Below are 19,554 nucleotides of genomic sequence, written 5' to 3'. Positions count from 1 at the left end.
ACACGCTCCATCGAACTATGATAAATAATGAATCACCCTTTGCCACCTTTTCTTAGAACCAATTAGTGTGCCGGTAAACCACACACGCTCCACTAACTTCTTAGCAAGGGTGCAAAGTGTAATTTCATGGGATTGCATCAATTCACTTTTCCTAAAGTAACTAGGATTGAGAATTTTGAAAAACATGTAGTTACTTTGTATTTCATATTATACTTTTAATGAGGAAATGAGGTTGCGCTATCCTACCTGTTCGGCTAACGACCCTCCACCGATCAAGCAAGCGGTGGGTGTGAGTGTACACCCATTAAGCGCCATTTTATAGGCAACAACCTTATACCCACCTTATAGACCGGCTTCGTGAATGAGGCCTACTAACGGTAAGACTAGCATTTTAATTATACATATATATATATATATATATATATATATATATATATATATATATATATATATTAATCTTGTAATATTATATTAGTATAGGGTTGAATTTTAAACTTGTAAAATTCTAGGGTTTAAAATTTAAATTTGTCCAAATTAAACTTTTAATAACAAAACAAAAATTTCAAAACTTGAGGGTAGGTTTTAAACTTTTCAAAACATAGAGGATCAAATAACAAATAATCTCAATTAACATTTAATCACATAATTATCCATATTTGATTTATTTAATTATTTCTTGCAAAACAATTTACCAATTTAATTAAAATAATTAGTCAATTATCACATAAGGAAACTAATATTTAATTAATTGATAAATATCTTCAATTAGGTCAAGGATATACTCAAATATATCAAAAAAATCGGATTTATATTGACCTAATATGATTAAGGTAAGTTTCAAAAGGATAAACAACAAGAAATCCCGAAATTAGCTCTTTCTGATGCTCGAACTCACCGAGTACCACAATGGACTCGCCAAGTTGAGGCCTACTCGCCGAGTCCACTATGGAACTCGCCGAGTTCATCAGGCAGGAACACAAAATCGAATTTTGCAAGCATCAAACAAGTAACCAATGCATCAATTCAATAGAAACCAACCTAGGCTCTGATACCACTGATGGGTTTTAGCCATATGAACATTCCTATCTGCACATACAAACCCTAATGCTTGGATCTAGGTTTCTCTAATTGAAAATGCATGAATCCAAGACTTACAATGGTTATTCTAGCATAACAACATTGGGAATTTAGAGTTATGAGTTTACCTTGAATCACTTGTTTGATCTTTGTTCTTGGAGCTTTAGAGTCACAATTGTCACTCCTCTAGTGGCTTACAAACACCAACTAGCAAGAGGATGATTTGAAAGAGTGGGAAAGGACTTAGAAATCGACCAGGGTTTCCTTAGGAACAAGGTGTGTCGAATTCCATGAACCCAAGGGTCTATTTATACTTGTAAGGCTCCTAGGGTTTCACCCTTAAACCCTAATTGGATAACTTAAGCCCAAAGCAATCCTAATCCCTTTATGATAACCCTTTGGACGAATTTTAGGATTATCCTAATCCCTAAAATCGTCCACCATACCATCCATAAAGGATTACAGCCTAAAGTATAACTATCACACATTTGACAGTTTAAGTCCTTCTATTTAATTAATCTCTTTAAGTCACCAAATTAATTCCTAATTAATTTATGACTTATATTAATCAAACAATAATAATATTATTCGTTATAATATTTCAACTCTCATTGTAAATCATCCTATCAAGTTGCTATGGTGAAGGCAACCCAAAAGGACCATGCTCAATCGGGTCAAATACTTGCTTAATATAGTTGCAGCCTTAGACACTATTCCAACAAAAGTTACAATTTTTATAAATTTGTGTGATTTTATAAACTTTGCAACACGCTTGTCGGGTTTAGTGACGCAAGCATTAAATGCACTGATTGTAAAGCCCGAGGGTTGTGTTCACGAAAGGATGATCTAAACTGGTGTGACATCCTCTATTTTTCAGAATCAAATAAAAAATTTCTTTATTCTTTCAAAACCATGCTGTCTTTGTTTGCGAAAAGTCCTAGTTTATTAAAACCTTTTTAGTACATATGTTGTTTCAAAATAACAAAACCTTAAGGATGTTATAATCAATACACAACATAAGTTACATCGTAAAGACATATTGGTCCTGAATATTATTGCAAGATGTCTCATATTCACTCGACATCTTAATCAAGTTCCAACAGCCTTAATACCACTACCTGTGATGTACATAATTTGAGTGGGTCGGTTTGGGAACCTGGTGAGACACATAAGGTTTTCAATCCCATAATATCATTATGATAATAATCTATAAATAATAATCCTACAAAACCATCTGTTACCAAACAATATAAATATATCATACAACATAGATATTTGTAAGACACTATACCCAATTACCTAGCCCGTCGATTCTAACAAGCTGATCCTGTAACAATGATCCCTTGAGATCCAACCTGATGGATCACTGTAAGAAATGAGTAGAATAAACTGTTTCAGGGATTGCTTGGCAAGTATAAGTCATTAAGGTAACCATGTTGAGGGGTGGAGTACAAAAACAACTACATGAGTAAACACCCGACAATGGTCCACAAGATAGTATATAGAGCTTCAATGATTGTCAAATTACCCTGGGCGATGACCGGACATACATTATCGGTTGCATGATACAAACCTATCATATCGATCTGTTTAAAGGAATATTAGTGTAGTACTTCGGTATGTAACCCGTGTCGTAGCACGTAATAGTGCTACTATACAGAGTTCCAATCTCCATTCTAATTCTCACTCACACCCCTAGTATGATACTACCTACTTATTCAAATTAGTGTGAACTAAGTGTCCTTTATATGTCTAAGTTTATAACTATATCAAATTACAATACATGTAATTAGCTCCCAATACAATTTACATGTTCATGCAAACATATGCTTAATATGTATTCCAAATAATAAGCATTCAATTGATATTAAATACTTCTATTAAAATCGTTTTCTTAAAAGTAACTACACACTCACCTGATTAAAGGTAAAAGACTTTCAGGTAGGTTAGCTCATCGCCTAACTTCTTATTTTCCCTTTTAAACAACCTAAATATGAATATTACTATATTTCAACATTCATTTAAATTGTTTGTGACTATAATTACAATATCTAATATTCCTCATTAATCCAAATGAATAATAAGTTCTATCAAATAAGGAATGACTAGATAAGATCATATTGGAAGTATGATTTGTTTGGTTTATAAATATACTGTTTGGAAAATCCACTTTCAACACCTCACTAAGGTCTTGCTTAGACATCACTCCTATAAGTAAATCAATCAGTATAATAACTGAAATTACGGATAAACCTTATTTATAGGTTCATAATAACAATAACGAACATAAATACAAGTTACACTTAAAAGCATAGTAAGTGCAACTCAACTTACATGTTTTCTAGAGAAAACTCAAAAACTTCGCGGGTGGAACTTCGACGCTGAATACTTATTTCTGTCTGGCTTTCCACCGCTGCAATGCCTCGCTAAGAAATCCTGGAAATTCAGAAAAGTTGGATCCTGAGGGTGCGAGAAAAATTGAGAGAGAAAGGTGTGAAGAAAAGTGAAAAAATGAGGCCATATATAGGACTCGAGAAAGTGCGTCGTGCCTAAGGATGGTTGTGTCGCGCCTACATGTCAAAAATAATATGTTGGTGCTACATCAACACTTTGTTGATGGGAGAGTTGGGTCTCGAGGTTCGACGTGACGCGTTCTTGTGGTGCCACGTCACCCTTTGTATGTAATTTCCCGCGTTCTGCAGAAAACATAATTTTTACATACGAGCTTCATTTTCGATATTCTTTGTATCCATGGTTTTGTAATTCCATGTACTACAACTTTCATTTATATCTCAATAACTAATTCACATTCTGTTTTCACTTTATACTTTATATAGATTATACTGTGAATGATCTTGCGAAATTCAGAACTTCTTCATATGAGTTATGTTCTCAACTTTCTTTATATCTACTATTTCGTAATTATGTAGATATCAACTCTTGTTTATAGTACTTTGGCTAACAAGTAATATATATATATATATATATATATATATATATATATATATATATATATATATATATATATTCGTATTTTACAACAAATACTGGCAAAATGCGCAGTAACGCGAATCTTTGAAAAATCATAATTTATTCATATGACGTTAGATTTTAGCGTTCTTTATACCCATGTGTTCGTATTCACGACTACTACAACTTTCATTTGGATTATTTATTCTAAATAATCTTATTTGAGGATTTTAATTATTCAATAGAAATGAATAATTATAACTATAAATCTTTAAACGTCTAGCCTCAATTTACGGGTGTTACACCTGGTCAAAAGTTGTGGCGTGACCAGTGCTATATCACGACACGAATGCTGGTTTTCCCGCCTATAAATAGAGGCCTCAAGCCTTTTTCTTTATTGCACCTCTTCAAATCTCCCTCTCTCCCTCTCGAGATCTCAGTCCCTCGTGTTTCGATTTATCGTTCTGTAGTATCGGTAGTGAAGCGCCAGAAGATTCTAAAGGATCCTTAAGAGAAGGATCAAGCGTTGAAATTATGCTCGCCATTTTCCGAGTTATCCGTTAATCGGGTAAGTTACACTTTCGCTTTAAGTATAACTTGATATAGAGTATACCTATTTTCCTAATTATGAACTCGTGTATTAGATTAATAATTAATCCCAATTACTATACTGATTGATCTACTTACGAGAGTGATGTCTAAGATAGATATGTTGGCATGGTATTTGGATTTCAAAAAGGCTATCTACCAAAATGATTTTGCTTCCCAATTGTCTTGAATGACTAATCTTTATTTGATAGTCATTTAAGTATTAATGAGATTGGTGAATGATCTAGATATTAGTCTTTGTATTCTCGAGACATTGATCTATTGTAGTATTATATGTTGTTACATGTTTAAATAGTTACTGTAACGTTTAAGGTTAATTATTTTATTTTTAAAAACAAATATTAAACTTAGATCCGTCATTGTGTATTATATATATATATATATATATATATATATATATATATATATATATATATATATATATATATATATATATATATAGTATTTAATTAATTAGTGTAATGTTTAAGGTTAAACAAAATAAAAGAGCGAAAATAGGGTAAGAAAGGTTAAACAAAGAATTTCAAGCCAAACCAAAATAACAGAGGATTTAGAGGAAACATGAAAACGGGATGATATTGAAATTCATGATTGAGGGTTCGTAAATACGGGAATTCGAGGTCAAGATTCGGGTTAGGGGAAATAGGCAAATTCATGAGCGGGGGATGGAGAGGCTATTTCCACCCCGATTTGGCCTAATTGACATTCCTAATAGAGATACATATTTGTTATTTTTTATAAATAGTTAATAAATGTATACTTGTATTTTTAGGACAAAAAACGCAACAAAACCAAATTAGATAGATTGTCTGAATATAAAAAAGATTTAGGATTCTAATTTACTTTTTTTTTAATTACAGAGAGCATGTCATTTTTTTAAACTCTTATATAAAACCTATTTTATTACACAATTGATTTTCAATTTAAATAACATTTTTTTTTGGAATGATCAAGTTTTGGTCTATATTGAGCAAAGAATATATATTTATAATTTTTGGATTTTTTGTTGTTGGTTTAGGTGACATTTGTATCTTTATTTGAGTGTTATATATATATATATATATATATATATATATATATATATATATATATATATATATATATATAATTCGATTTTTTTACGTCAAATTCATAATGTGAATCTTTGAAAATTTACAACGTGAATCCAGATTCACACGGTGAATCCGAAAAATATTTTTCACATTCACAATGTTAATAAATGAATCTAGATATTTTTAGATTTTTTTTCGATAAAGAATAAGCTCTAGAAATTGAAAAAAATATTTGGTTCCTTGAAGAACCAATAATTATGGTTCTCTATTGATTTGTCTTTTAAATAAAATTGCTAGTTAGAAATTTAGATTCATTGGCACTATCCTTAGGAATGATAAAGTCATTTAACATGGATTTAAATGGAGTTTGAATAATCAAATTACATAGTCTAAATGAACACGTTACAGAAAGAATGTGTCGTTCAATTTCTTCAATTGAACAAGAATCATAAACCAAATGTGCCCTCTGTGAAATGGGTTTCAAATGAATAATAATATATTCAAATGATTATAAGTTATAACTCCATAAACCATTTTATTAGAAAAAAATAGATGTTAATTTCATAGTATAGTTTTGCGACCATATGATACCAGTTATTTATAAAATTCAAAAAATGATCCGACCCATTTTGACCTTTCACTCCATTTTGTCAACTCTATATCATATAATATGGCCTAAAATAAAGCAAACATTATTATATTTGATTCTCCATTTGGTTTATGATTTGAAAGTAAAATATTGATTTGTGTATGGTTAGGGAACCCAAATCACAAAAGGTAGATTTTGTAGCATAGCTTTTGAGTAACATGTAATCTTAGAAAGGAGACTATTGAGTCTCCACGGTAATGAGTAGTGTTTGATCTCTTTCATTTTTTTCATTTCCCCTTATCAAATAAGTCAATATAGATGGCTTATAAAGCATCTCACGATTCATACCCATATAAATAATAATACTACATTTATAGTGAAATATGGTTATCTACTAAATCTAGTGGCCACTACTATCAAAACCTACATTACCTTTTTCACACTAATTCTTACAAAAACCGATTCTAAAAGGTTTGTGCCACATATATTAGTAGAAAACCATATTTCACTAAATATATGCATTTAGAAATGAGATATTTATTGTTCGATTTGAATATGGTATCATGGACTTGTTGAAAACTACATTTAAAACAAGAAAATGTCACGAAAAGCATCCATGAAATTGATTCTAATTCATTGTTAATTGGATAAAAAAACCGAAAATAATTCATTATTAATTGGATAACAAACCAAAAATAATATGTATTAAGTGTTAGGAAAATATAACGGGGAATTTGCAAGAAAGAACAGAACATAAAATTGGTTCTGAACCCAAGTCAAGTTGGCTCACATTTGAAACCATTGAGAGATTGATTGGTCTGTGCGCCTCTCTTATTACTTTTTTGTATTCCCCTGTTCTTCGGATACAATTCGATCCTTCTACGGCCAAATCTCAATTTGTGGAAAGCCTTCGATGGCTTCCTTATGAAAACATCCATTTTTATTTGGGTATAGACGGTATCTCTTTATTCTTCGTGATATTGACCACATTTCTGATCCCTATTTGCATTTTAGTGGGTTGGTCTGGTATGAGAAGTTATGGGAAAGAGTATATTACAGCATCTCTAATTCGTGAATTTCTAATGATCGCCGTGTTCCGCATGCTGGATCCTCTACTATTCTATGTTCTTCCCGAAAGCGTGCTAATCCCTATGTTGTGCGGAGCTGAGCATCTTATATTCGCTGGGATCAAGCTTTTCCTCTGCAGGGGCCTTGTGCAGTAAACCCCCTACGGGCGGTCGTCCGTCGTCGTAAAGTAGTCCCCGCGAAGCTTTCGGGAAGAGGGGTAGTCTTGTGTGTAAGCATAGCATTTCTGGTCGAACCCGCCCAACCCAACTAAGAAGAACCGAACCTGACAAACACATCTTTTTCCTTTGGGGAGGGTACTCCGAGTAGTGGGTACCTCGTAGGACCTCGACCCGCCTACTCGGGTCTTGTATGGATATGCAGGAAGGGGTGCTCCTAGGTGTGTGTAGGGGTTGTGTTTGTTCGCGAGAATGGATTCCTCGTCAAGTCAGTTTGGGGGGTGTGGACACACTTGCGCGAATTCGGGTAGGTATAGGGCATCTAATAAAAAAGTTTCCATTTCTATCGGTCATAAAATCAATCAAAAAAGAAAAAGCAGACAGGAACAATTTTATTCTCTAAACAAGCAGGTTTGGGGTTCTTTTTTTAACACCCTAATTCTCTTGTTTGTTGGCTTTAATACCATGAAAGAAAATAGAGAAAAAGACCTTCAAGATAATAACCATTTTCAAGAGACAAACTCCAGTGAACCACTTTCCTCCTCTCTTCTTTTCTTCATTCCCCCTTTGAAAGAAGTAAAAAAAAAAAAAAAAGAATCTAACGCTCTAGTCTAATTGAAGACTTTCAACGCTCATGCTATTTGAAAGAGCTTTCAACATGGAGTGGAGACTCCATAACGTACACAAAGAGTAACCGCTTTATGAATATCATCCTAATTCAGGTCTTGTTCCGCACTTAAACGGATAACTCAAAGCCTTACCTTGACCAGGAAAACCTCGATGACATAATCGTTTATAGTCACTCACTGGAGGTTTGGAACCCTGAGTACAGTGTTCCGGGTGTAGCAGGAAAAGAGGCTGTACGTGAAAGGGTACTCAGACTAAAGTGCTATTTCTTGGCCATTGGATCAGCAAGGGTGTGATTCAGATGGATCAAGAGAAGATCAGGTCTGTTTTGGACTGGGAAGTGCCGAAGAAGGAGAGAGCAGGCAGCGGTGGTGAAGCCGGATGCTCGAAGCAATTTTCTTTTTTTTACGACAAGACAGCTCAGGAGGAGTAGAAAGTTGCCACAACCTAGGAGGGGTTTCTATTATAGGAAGCCAAAAAACTTGAGCGCTGCTACTGCTCCGATAGCTGCTTTAGAGGTTGCTTAGCCGGTATCTGACTGAACTAGCTGGTTTAGATTTCATTAGTTGAAAGTCTCGCACTATTTACACTATTTCAACAAAGACTGTGTAAAATGGATATGATATAAGGGAAGGATTGACCTGTTGGTTGACTTCTCAATTGAGAAAAGACTGGAATGAAACTGGCAATGCTCTCTTCGGTTTTCATCCGGTTGGCAATCCTATCTTCGGTCCTAGCTGAGTTCTGTCTTAGCTTTACGGCAAAGGGATAGGCTTAGCCTATTGAATGGGGAGAGCTAGGCTGCATTCACCATCGAATAACGGGGTAAAAGGCTACTTTCAGATCTCTTTCCCTGTAGTCGTACTATGACTTTCTGAGGGATTGAACTCTAGTCGTACTATTCGATATCATCTAGCAAAGAAGTCAGCTATGGGCAAGACTTGGGGCGGGCCACCAAAGCGGGTTTAGCCGGTTAGAGCTCAAGAGAATCGCTTCACGCCTTGCTTGCAAGAGCTAGACAGCAAAACCATTCCTAGCAACCATTGCTTTCGAAAGAGCAACCATTTCAGGGAACATCTACTTGAGAATTTTCTATAGTGAAAGCCTTTTTTCCAGGCAAAGACCCCACTCATAGGGTGAAGGCAGCCATCACTGTCAAATCAATTTTTCTGTAGGCATCAAGGTAAGGGTTCTTCGGGTCGATCACAGATTTTCGGCCCCGTCGTTTCGTTTGGCTTCCACTCCAGTTGACCTCTCTTGTTTCCATCCCCGTGAGAAGGTAGAGAGCAAAACCAACCCAGCAAACCACTATTACTATGCATTAGTAAAGCATGTACTTCTTGCAAGGCTTGCTGAGCTTCTTCATGTGACAGACATCGCAAAAGTAGTCCGTCGAACTATCGCCGATAGAGGGCATCGAAAAAGTATACGATTTTTGAACCCTTCTATCTAAGCAATTATAAGAGCGCAGAATTTGACCCCCCTCAAATGGATGGATCTGGGATTGATTGCGGAACCGAGCAGAGATAACCCCGGACGGGCAGGAAGGTTAGCTGCTTACTACTGGTTGGAACGTAGGCAGGAGACAAGACAAGGGATAGGCTATGAGAATCTATTTCATCCGTCTTTCGATACATCCATATAGTCACAACCCTTTCTTCGATGAGTCTCCTTGCTTAAAACTTCCTTCTCTTGAAAAAATTTCTTACTAAACCGACCTTTCAAAATGGATCTAAGATAGCACTTGCAATCAACAAGGCTATCATCCCCAGGCAATACACCGATTCCGGCTTTTTCGGTGTGATCTTTTCGCTTCCATCGTCCTTTTGAACCCAGTCGAAAGCGGGAAAGAAAGCAAATCTGCCAAGGCTATAAAGTGGTTAAAGATACATTTATCTGTACAGGCCTGTTGAAATGCTTTAAGAGGTCAATACATTAGCCATCGGGAGCGCTCTTTGAAAGAGAAAGAACGACGTATCCGCTCTTCTTGCTTGTTACAAATCGGTTGTGCACAGTTCCATGGGCAGGTATAATAGTAAAAGAAGAGGACGCAAGCACATTCATTGTCTGCTCTTACTGTTCTCGAATAGGCTCTTTCCGGTCCCTTTCTCCAAGTGTAGATGGCAGCGAGTGAGGCATCAACCATAGATTGCGGAACTTTCGAGATGCTTCCTTGCGAAAGCCAACGGAGTCTGTACTGTAACTCAACCTTCTCATCCATGGAAGGATTCCTTATTCGATGATAAATGTCAATCGAGGGCACTCATGGAGATATAGAACAACATATAAGTTATCATGCTTGCATATCCATCATTTGAGTCTCCAACAATTATTCCAATAATTACATATCCGATTTGACCTATGGACGAATATGCAAGCATACGTTTCATGCTTGTTTGAGTAATAGCAATGAGATTCCCCAATATCATGCTAAGAATAGCTAGGATTTCCAGAAGAAGATGCCATTCGTTTGGTCTAATTCCACGCCTTATGACGAAAGGGGAGTCGGCGTGGCGTAAAGTGCAGATTGGGGGGAGTAGATAAAAATTCCCTTCTGGGGTATTCCGAAGGTGTAACCTAGGCAACAAAAAAGGGGCCCGATACTTCAACTAGAGGAGCGACCTGTTGGTTCACCAAACCCCGACTCAGCGTCACACGTTCTCCAGGTCCGAAGGGATCCAGCGCCCAACTACCGACTCCTCCCGGAATTGCGTTATCGGAGCCGAGCCAGGAATGGCCGTTAGTGGACACCCACCTTCACCGGTTAGAGAGGCCCTCTTTAATACATTAAGAAAAGATGTTCACAGGGGCCAGAAAGACTCGGTCATAGGAACTTAGACCACCTACGCGCTGGTGAAAACCACCTCGACCGGATCAGAGTAAACAACAATGTCGAATCAGGCCGCCCCTTGCCTTGAGTTATCCGTGACTCTGAGTACAAGATTTCCGGGATCAAGAAACTAGCAAACAAATATGCTCGGCTGGACTCTTTTCTCGTATGCCCGGAAAATTCAATTTCGGTACAACTCCGCTTGCTGCAAAGCCTTTATTTATCGTCCAAACACTCCAGATCTGCACTTCCCTTTACTCCATAGGGCCGAAGCCTTATTAAGTTAAGAATTAAGAAGGGCTTTTTTTTTATAGAGAGAGAGTCAGGGGCGATCTATATTGCTTACCACAGCTCTATTCCCGACTTGAAATCCATAACGGACTTTAAGAGAGGATGAACATTCCCGTTCTATAGGTAGCACTGCCCCTATTAGATTAGAGAAGGGTGAGGGCCCACTTCCTTCTGATCTGCTAGCACTGTGAATTACCTTAGACCTACGCAGCAGGAACGAGATGGAGCACCTACTCTACTGGTCGTCTGCTCTCTCGAGGTCGTCCTTATCTAGGTACAAAAAGGACATTACGGGATATCTCCAAAATTCGATGTACTTCGTGCAGGACACATCTCATGTTTGCCGAATCTAAAAACCATCGCCTTTGCATCCAAACACTTCACGGCGGCTATGATCAGATCCCAGTGTTGGTTCACTTTTGACTTTATCCTCCACCAAATCTTCTGATCTCCTGTTCTCAATGATGTTAAGCAGCTCCTGATCGCAGCAATCATGCCTTCGAAGGTACGTTTTTTTCATTCGGGGTCTTACCTTGGGGATAGACGATGGACCCGCCATTCGACATGATGCAGCATTTTGAAAGAAAATTCCATCAAATAAAAGGAGTTTACATTTCTGACATCTCTTGACACCCTTACTTTTAATAGGGGGCCTTGCCTCATGATTTTCTTGGCAAGCATTTGGCTGTTGACGTGTCCTCCGCACCCACTTGAATGAGCTTGTTCAACAATGTGTGCTCCTTATTTCGGAAGGGCGAGTGACCTTTTGTAAAGGACATCTCCCAAGATCACAAATCGTCGGGAAAGTTGTTTAAGAATCGATAATAGTTGGTTCCTTATAGTCATTTCTTTTTCTTTTTTAGAAAGAGAACTCTGGTTCCCTCACCTTTTAGCGTTCTGGGGCCTTTATATAATATAAAAAAAAGATATCAAAATCTTTAAAGTACCCTTAGAGTAGGGCGAAAGAAAGTCAATATGAGCGTTGGTTTTTCCAACGAAACAGTGAAAGATGCTGTTTTATCCTTATCCATGGATGGAGGGAGTGGATGGGGTCGCATCCGGGTATACGCCGAATTGCCTACATATCTTCTTCAAAAGAATCAGACCATTGTAGTTCAGTTAAAAAGACGTTTTCAAAAGCAATCAAAGAGAAGATCGAAGAGAATGAGTCACAAGATGAAATGAAAATGAGTTCTCCTTCCAAACAGACTAGAAGACATAGTTGATTAGATCAAGAAACTTCAAAATTGATTGGCATAACCAACTATTTTGTCCATGTAACATTACATCATAATAGGCATCGCTCATATAGCTTGGGGTGGCTAGCGCTTCCTCCCCTATCACTGCCCGAACAAGGTCAGGCATGTCCCATTCGGGGGGTAATTGCTTATCGGCTATCACCACCCACTCCGCGTATTCATTGCAGATTCTCTCAAATAACCGCTCTAACTCAGGTGGAGCGCTTTGTGCGTCCGACCTAGTTGAAGAAAGAGTAGTGCTTCGAAAGGTGTCAGCAGGTGCGCGGAGCCGGAGCCCGGCATGTTCGCCCGCTGGGCCGAGTGTTCGCCCACTTCAGAGTCTTCGCCTTTAGATAACAAAAAGTGTCCGCCCCTTAGGTCGCCAAACTACGACGAGAGTTTCGCCTTTTGAAGCGCCAGTCGCGTAGGGCGACCGGGCCAGGCCGAGTCAGAAAGGCTTTGATGACTCAAGGTTCATATTAGGGAAAGGAGAGTGAGGGGAAGAGGGGGCAGCCCTCGGCCCGATCATCCAATTCGCTCCAACAGACAGGCATGGTTCTGTAGTCAAAGCAACTTCGTCACTTTCGTGTACCCATCGGACGGCAGCCCTTTCGGGGGTTCCTTAGGGACCGATTCACTCTGCGTAGATTGACTGAACGCAGAAAACCTTCCACTGGCAGGCGATCGTGTTTTTCACAGGATTTATCGTTACTCATGTCAGCATTCTCTCTAGACTGGAAAAGATTCAATCCACTTGTTGGCCTGCTTCTATGTCCTGTAGCTTCTAAGGCATTAGCTTCAAAGGGGCTTGTTGGCCCCCTTCTTAGCTCTTGATGTCTGCTTTAAGGGGTGAAATCAAATCCAGTTCAAAGGAAGAGCTCACAAAGACGTGGCCAAATGAGCTACCCAACAGATGACGCCATAATAAGATCTTTCTGGTACGGCAGGTTCCAATGAAGAAGAAGAGCTCAAGTCTGTCCTATGTCCTATCATCGGGCCGTAAAGCCCTCACTCCGCAAGCACTTTGATGAATCTTCTATCAGGTTTGATTTCGACCCTGATGAACCTGGCACCTTTCTTCCAGAAAGCCCCCACGGAGCGGTAACGAAAAGGCATTGGATGGGATGACTCTATCTATGGGCCCAAATGCCACTCTATTATATACGCAACCTCACTCCAGTAGCCGTCGTAGTTGAGGACAGAGCAGAGCAAGAGGACCTTGCCAATGTCTTTACCTTAAAAAAGCTGAGGCCCCAGTCCAATCGAACAAAGGCGCTAGCCAGTGTATTATAAGGGTAGTGTACTTTTTTTCCTTTTCGACAACAAGTTCTTCTTCGGCCCAGCAGCGCCAATTAAGGTTGAGTACTAGAGGATTGTGAGAGAATCTAAGTTGACTCATCCCATACCGGGCGGATCCTATCTCTTGTTATCCCTATTTCTCGGAATCTTTGAAGAAAAGAATCTCCTCAAAGCAGTTGATCCATTTTCCACCTCACCATTAGCCACTTCATTAGGGTCCCCCGCAAAAAAGCCATGGAAAATAATGCACTCTTTCCATTTCAGAAAGAGACTCCCACAAATCATAGCAACAAGCCGGATTAGTGAAAACTCTGTCAAGCCTCGCCCAAACAAAGCCCCCACTCTTGCTTATTCGACCAGGTTTTCTGCCGCAGTCAATGATGCCACAATCATTAATCATTGCATTGAATTCCTACAAAGATACAAGATTTGGAGGTCTGCCACCAAGTTTTTCAGACACATCTGAAATGGCGTTAAAATCACCCGCAACCCTCCATGGACCTTGTATGTCTTAGGACAGTAATGGAAGTTTTTCCCAAAGAATTGAATGGAGCACTTTGCATAAAGAAAGGTAAGCCTTACCAGATCAGAATTAAGGAAGCTGGTGTCGACTGTGATACACTGTTCAAAGGCGTCGACAAGCACTACATTCACTTCATGATTCCAACAGATCCATCTTTTATCATCTGCCTCTTGATTTGCCAATGAAAAGTGGAAACCAATTCTGTTGGAGAATTACTGAATCTTATTAGCATGGTAAAGAGGTTCAAGAATAGCAATCAACGATATATTATACTACACCTTCTTTATTTTCTATTTTATGTTGCCTATGCCTCTGATATTTCACAAGAGATTATTAATCATGGCTAACAATGGAAGAAGTTTAAGAAGAACGAGCCAACGCTCTAGTAATCCTTCTGGAGCTCTTAAAGTTCGATTCTTGTACTTTTACAGATGTATCTGGCTGCTCTCCTTGTAGGATTCAGAAGCTTTCTATTTCTGGGCACAGTCAGTGTTCTTGAATATCGAAGCATAAGACTTTATAGAAGAATTCCTGAAAAAAAAAAATTCCTGCAAAGCAAAGATCTTGACCCAATCATTGCGGGTATCCTTGAGGAGGGCCGGAAGTACCTTCCTAGACTTGTGTTATGAAACTTAAAGGTTAAAAAGTCTTTGTAATTATAAATCTAATTTTCTTTTAATCCTCCCCATGTGGGATAAAGCAAAAGACTCCATTAACCAACTGGTTAATTTCTTCAAAACATCTCATTTTAACATAAAATTTCTCTTTCATCTTTGATCCATTTTGGAAGTATGATATATTAAAACAAAGATATCACGGAGAACACAAATATATAATATTATATTTAAGGTTTGAAATTCATGCTAAAATAGGGGGGAAACCCTTTTTTGGAAATTGGTTAAAACCAATTTTCCAACATGGGCATTTTATTCATTTTAACATAATTTTTATGGTTTGATGACTTTAAGGATAAAATAATTCAACATGGCTTTGTAGTTGTTGTATCTTTATAAAGTCGGCCATTTTTTGTATTAAAGAAAAAGACTTCTAATAATGTTTATTAATGGATATTAAGTATAAGACTCAATCTTTAAATCCTTAAATTAATATGAAATTTACAGACAACCCCTATTACACATGACCGAAAGTAACACATGTGTCAAGTGACTCATTACCTTCCCACAAGAATCCAAGTCTAAAAACGTATCCAATGCCACGATATTCATATTGAATTTGGTATCATGTCACACCAGGCATAATCCGATGCTCACTCACCCATTTGTTTTTTAATTTATTTCTAGTCAAATCATAAAATAATTGAAACATGTTGGTCTTCAATCTAATGGTCCTTTCAATGAAACTTAAAGTTGCATTTGTTCCATGGAACAAAAAAACTTAAGAAAAATGTTGTTTCTTTTTAATCCAATATGTAACAGATAATGATACGTGGTGTCTGTTTTCCGAATCATTTGAATAAAACTAAATAACCATTTTTTTCTTACATTCAAAAAATATAAATTTCAAATATTCATTAGTTTTAACAATATCCAGTCACTTTTAACATGAGGGGAATTGGGAAGGGCAAATAAATCAAGTATTAACGTCATAACTCTTAACATACTAAGTCATGTTTTTTTTTTTTTTTTTTTTTGCTTAACCCATTAAGACATCCAGTATGGATTAAAAAAAAAACATCCATATATAGTTGTTCATATTAAGTGCTTAAACTATTAAGCTCATTTGGTAAAAAAGAAACAACTCCCCAACATGAATCTTTGGAGAATATGGGTGTAATCGGGAGGAAGGTGGATGATTAGTCTATGAGATTGTAACAATTTGTCTGAATTTTTCTCTCTATTTTTTCTCAGAGTTTAGAGCTTTCGATGTCACGAATGCAATAAAAATATATACGCATACAAACGTACTGAAAGCCATTAATGGAATATGAAGATTTGGTGAAATGATGTCATAAACTGGGTTTATATGATAGCCTACCACATCTGTGATTCTTGTCCAATGACCCTGATAAACAAACATAAATAAACATCAAAATTATCTTTTGAACAAAAGATAGAAAAAAAATCGAAGGCAAAAACAAGCTATTACTCTATAGAAATGGGAAAAGAACAGCCTTCATAGCTTGTTAAGAAATTAAAGAGTAATTTCCAATTTGGATAATAATCTAGTTAGAGTTATGGACCCACTGTACGTAGCGCTTAAAAGCGAACACCATAACATCAACAATGAGATCATAACACCTTTCCACAGTAATTACTCACACAAATTTGAAGGAACAAACGAGAAAAGTAACACTAAAGTGAAAATGGAAGATCAATCGAAGAAAATGAAAATCGAGTGCTGTTAAAGTGACAAATTTAGATGTTAGTATGAATGAGTCTGTGAATGAAACAGAAGAAAACATAAATCTGTGTGAGAATCATACAGAAAGGAGGAGCATACCGGAAGAGATTTTAATGGGGCTGCAACGCAACGAAGGAGATGGGGAGCAGATCTGACGAAATTGGGGCTTCAAATGGCTTTTGGTGCAAGATTTGTAATTAGCCTAAACCCTGGGGTGCGAAAGTGAAATATGGATATATTTTGTGGCTTTTGCTGCACCTGAAATTCGTACAAGGAAGAACTTAGCTCCTATACTTTTAAACTGTACAAGTTAAACCCTTCAAAAAGATACTAATGGCTTCTTGCTTCTATTTATATATTTACCTAGGCGTAACCTCGCCACCTTGCGCAAAAATGCATTTAAATGGTTAAAATATTTACGGTTAAAAAATAAAAATATGTTGAAATTTATGTTTTTAGTCATGTTTTGAGGATTAATCGAATTATCAAATAATATAAAAATTCATCAACTCATATTTTTATCTATTCCATACCTTATAAACTTTGCTTTTTTTTTTATTCAATCCAATATATATTATAAGTTTTTGTATAGTATTAATATAATCGAAATACTCTTTAATATTTGTTTTCTACTATTCTTATATCCGATAATATTTTTTTGGATAAAATAAGAAAGAAATTGTTTTGAATGAGCTATTAATAAACAATATTGAACCAATAAACTTTGCATTACACTATTTATATTACACCAAAATATCCAATATTTCATATATGAAGTTTCAAATATTAAACATTAAAATTAAGAATGAAGTCATACAAAATATATCATTATACATAAATGTTATCAAGAGTTTTAAAATAAGTCGATGAGTAAATATGATATTTAATTAATTACATATTTTGTCAGGCGTACGTTTGACTTTATGTTGATGTGCCGAGAATCATCTTCTTTAATTTGTACCTAAAAAACTAAGGTGAACATGAATATAAAATAGATATTACTAAACATTAATATAAAAAATTAAAAAGGTATGTGGATCTTCTACCACCGGTTAAAGATGACATACCTCTTTAGTGGTATCGATTCCTATGTAAAATTAAAGTAGTCATTTTATGTACACCTTTTTTTTTTCTAATTATATGCACTCTAAATAACAAAGAAAAAAATGATAAACAAATATGATTAACCAAACATAAAAATATTATCTTTATGTAGGAAAAATATTTTAGTTAACTAACAAATTAAATATAAGTTTAAGAGTTAGGAGTTTCAAAATATTAATATTTTTATTAATCAATCAATTATGTAATACATGTTGAAATTATTACGATCATTATTAAAAAGCATTTGAATTAGATTTTAAATGAATTTTGGTTGAAGTATTTTAACCTCTATTAATATATATATATATATATATATATATATATATATATATATATATATATATATATATATATATATATATATATAGAGAGAGAGAGAGAGAGAGAGAGAGAAGGAGGGAAAGAGAGAGAGAGAGAAAGTGAGTGAGTGAGAGATAAAAAATATAACATATGTATGAGTTGTAATTAATTATCTTTTTGAAACAGTACAAAAAAAATATATTTAAAATATTTAATTAAATATTTTCCACATCACCCTATATAACATATGATCAATATATTAACGATTAAACCACAATATATGATATGTGCATATTTAGTATGTATTAAGTGTAGTTTATTTATTCATATATTAGCTAAATTGTTGCATATTATGGACAAACGGTACTTAAAAGTGTTAAATTATGTTTTTCAGTCCAAAGATGAAGCTCGGAAGCGAAAGGAAGCAAGAGAAGCGGTTAGGAGCTCAAGAGTGGAATGAAGAAAGAAAACACCCATAAAAAGGCTTCTACTCGTCGAGTCGAGCCTTGACTCGACGAGTCCGGTCGCGGAATCAGAAGGATAATGATTCGGAAGTCAAGATAGTTATCGGATTACGAAAGATGTGAGAGGGACTCGACGAGTCACCATATGACTCGACGAGTCGGAACGCATATATAAAGATAACTCCACAAATCGAGAAGAAAAAATTATGGGAAGTTTCAGAAGTGCTTAGCTGCGAATAAGAAGCCAGGAGAACCCTAGAAGTCGACCAAGGAAGCTAGAATCCAATCCCGGGAGTAATTAAGGCATAATTTCACCATTCTACTTAATTCTTTTGTTTTGTCAACATGATTAAGCAACTTGAACTTATTTGTTTGTTGTTATTTACCTTAGTTATGAACTAAATTCTTTAGACTTCTGTTTGGGAATACAAAGTTGACAATATGGTTTGATTGATTGGTAGGATTAATTCCAAGTTGGTGATTAATTGTTATTTTAGCTTGCTAAAGAACCTTGTGTATGAATGATAATTAATTTTCTGTTAATAGGAAGATAATTGATTAGCATGAACATCTATTGATTATCAACCTCATATGATATGTGACCACTATACCATATGTCTAGAATTAATGAACATGAAACTAGGATTAATAAGGAAATTGAGTAAACTCATGTGCAAGCTTGTAAGATGACCATCAAACAAGAGGTTAATTAAGAATAATGAATTAATTAGCTATTGCAAGTCTAACTTAACCCGAATAATTAATCTAGTAAATATAATTAAATTAAGCAATTGGCCACTGTTTGAATTAGTTTATTTGCTAAGGATTAGGGTAGTGAACATAAACCTAATCACTTGAATCGGTAACCAACGAAAGAATTAATCCATTGCACTATTACCCTAAAATCAACCATAAAGTTAACCGAGTTGAACTAAACAGAAGTTCTTTTCCCATTATTGAATCTAGTTAATTTGTC

General features: G+C 36.0%; 2 long non-coding RNA genes across 2 annotated transcripts; both read right to left on the bottom strand.

Moving 5' to 3' along the window:
• Positions 1–7,429: 7,429 nt before the first annotated feature.
• LOC145048570 (uncharacterized) lies at positions 7,430–15,177 on the bottom strand. Its single transcript, XR_013682901.1, has 3 exons — positions 14,628–15,177; positions 14,409–14,550; positions 7,430–14,191 (listed from the first exon to the last, which is right to left on the bottom strand). It is a non-coding gene; the product is annotated as an uncharacterized LOC145048570 (long non-coding RNA).
• An 854-nt stretch (positions 15,178–16,031) lies between these two features.
• LOC145048569 (uncharacterized) lies at positions 16,032–16,926 on the bottom strand. The gene is made up of 2 exons (XR_013682900.1): positions 16,810–16,926; positions 16,032–16,371 (listed from the first exon to the last, which is right to left on the bottom strand). It is a non-coding gene; the product is annotated as an uncharacterized LOC145048569 (long non-coding RNA).
• Positions 16,927–19,554: the final 2,628 nt, after the last annotated feature.

The sequence above is a fragment of the Lactuca saligna genome, chromosome 5, assembly GCF_052625555.1.
Source record: "Lactuca saligna cultivar CGN05327 chromosome 5, ASM5262555v1, whole genome shotgun sequence".
NCBI classification, from domain to species: domain Eukaryota; kingdom Viridiplantae; phylum Streptophyta; class Magnoliopsida; order Asterales; family Asteraceae; genus Lactuca; species Lactuca saligna.
This window is presented reverse-complemented; position numbering and strand designations above follow the sequence as displayed.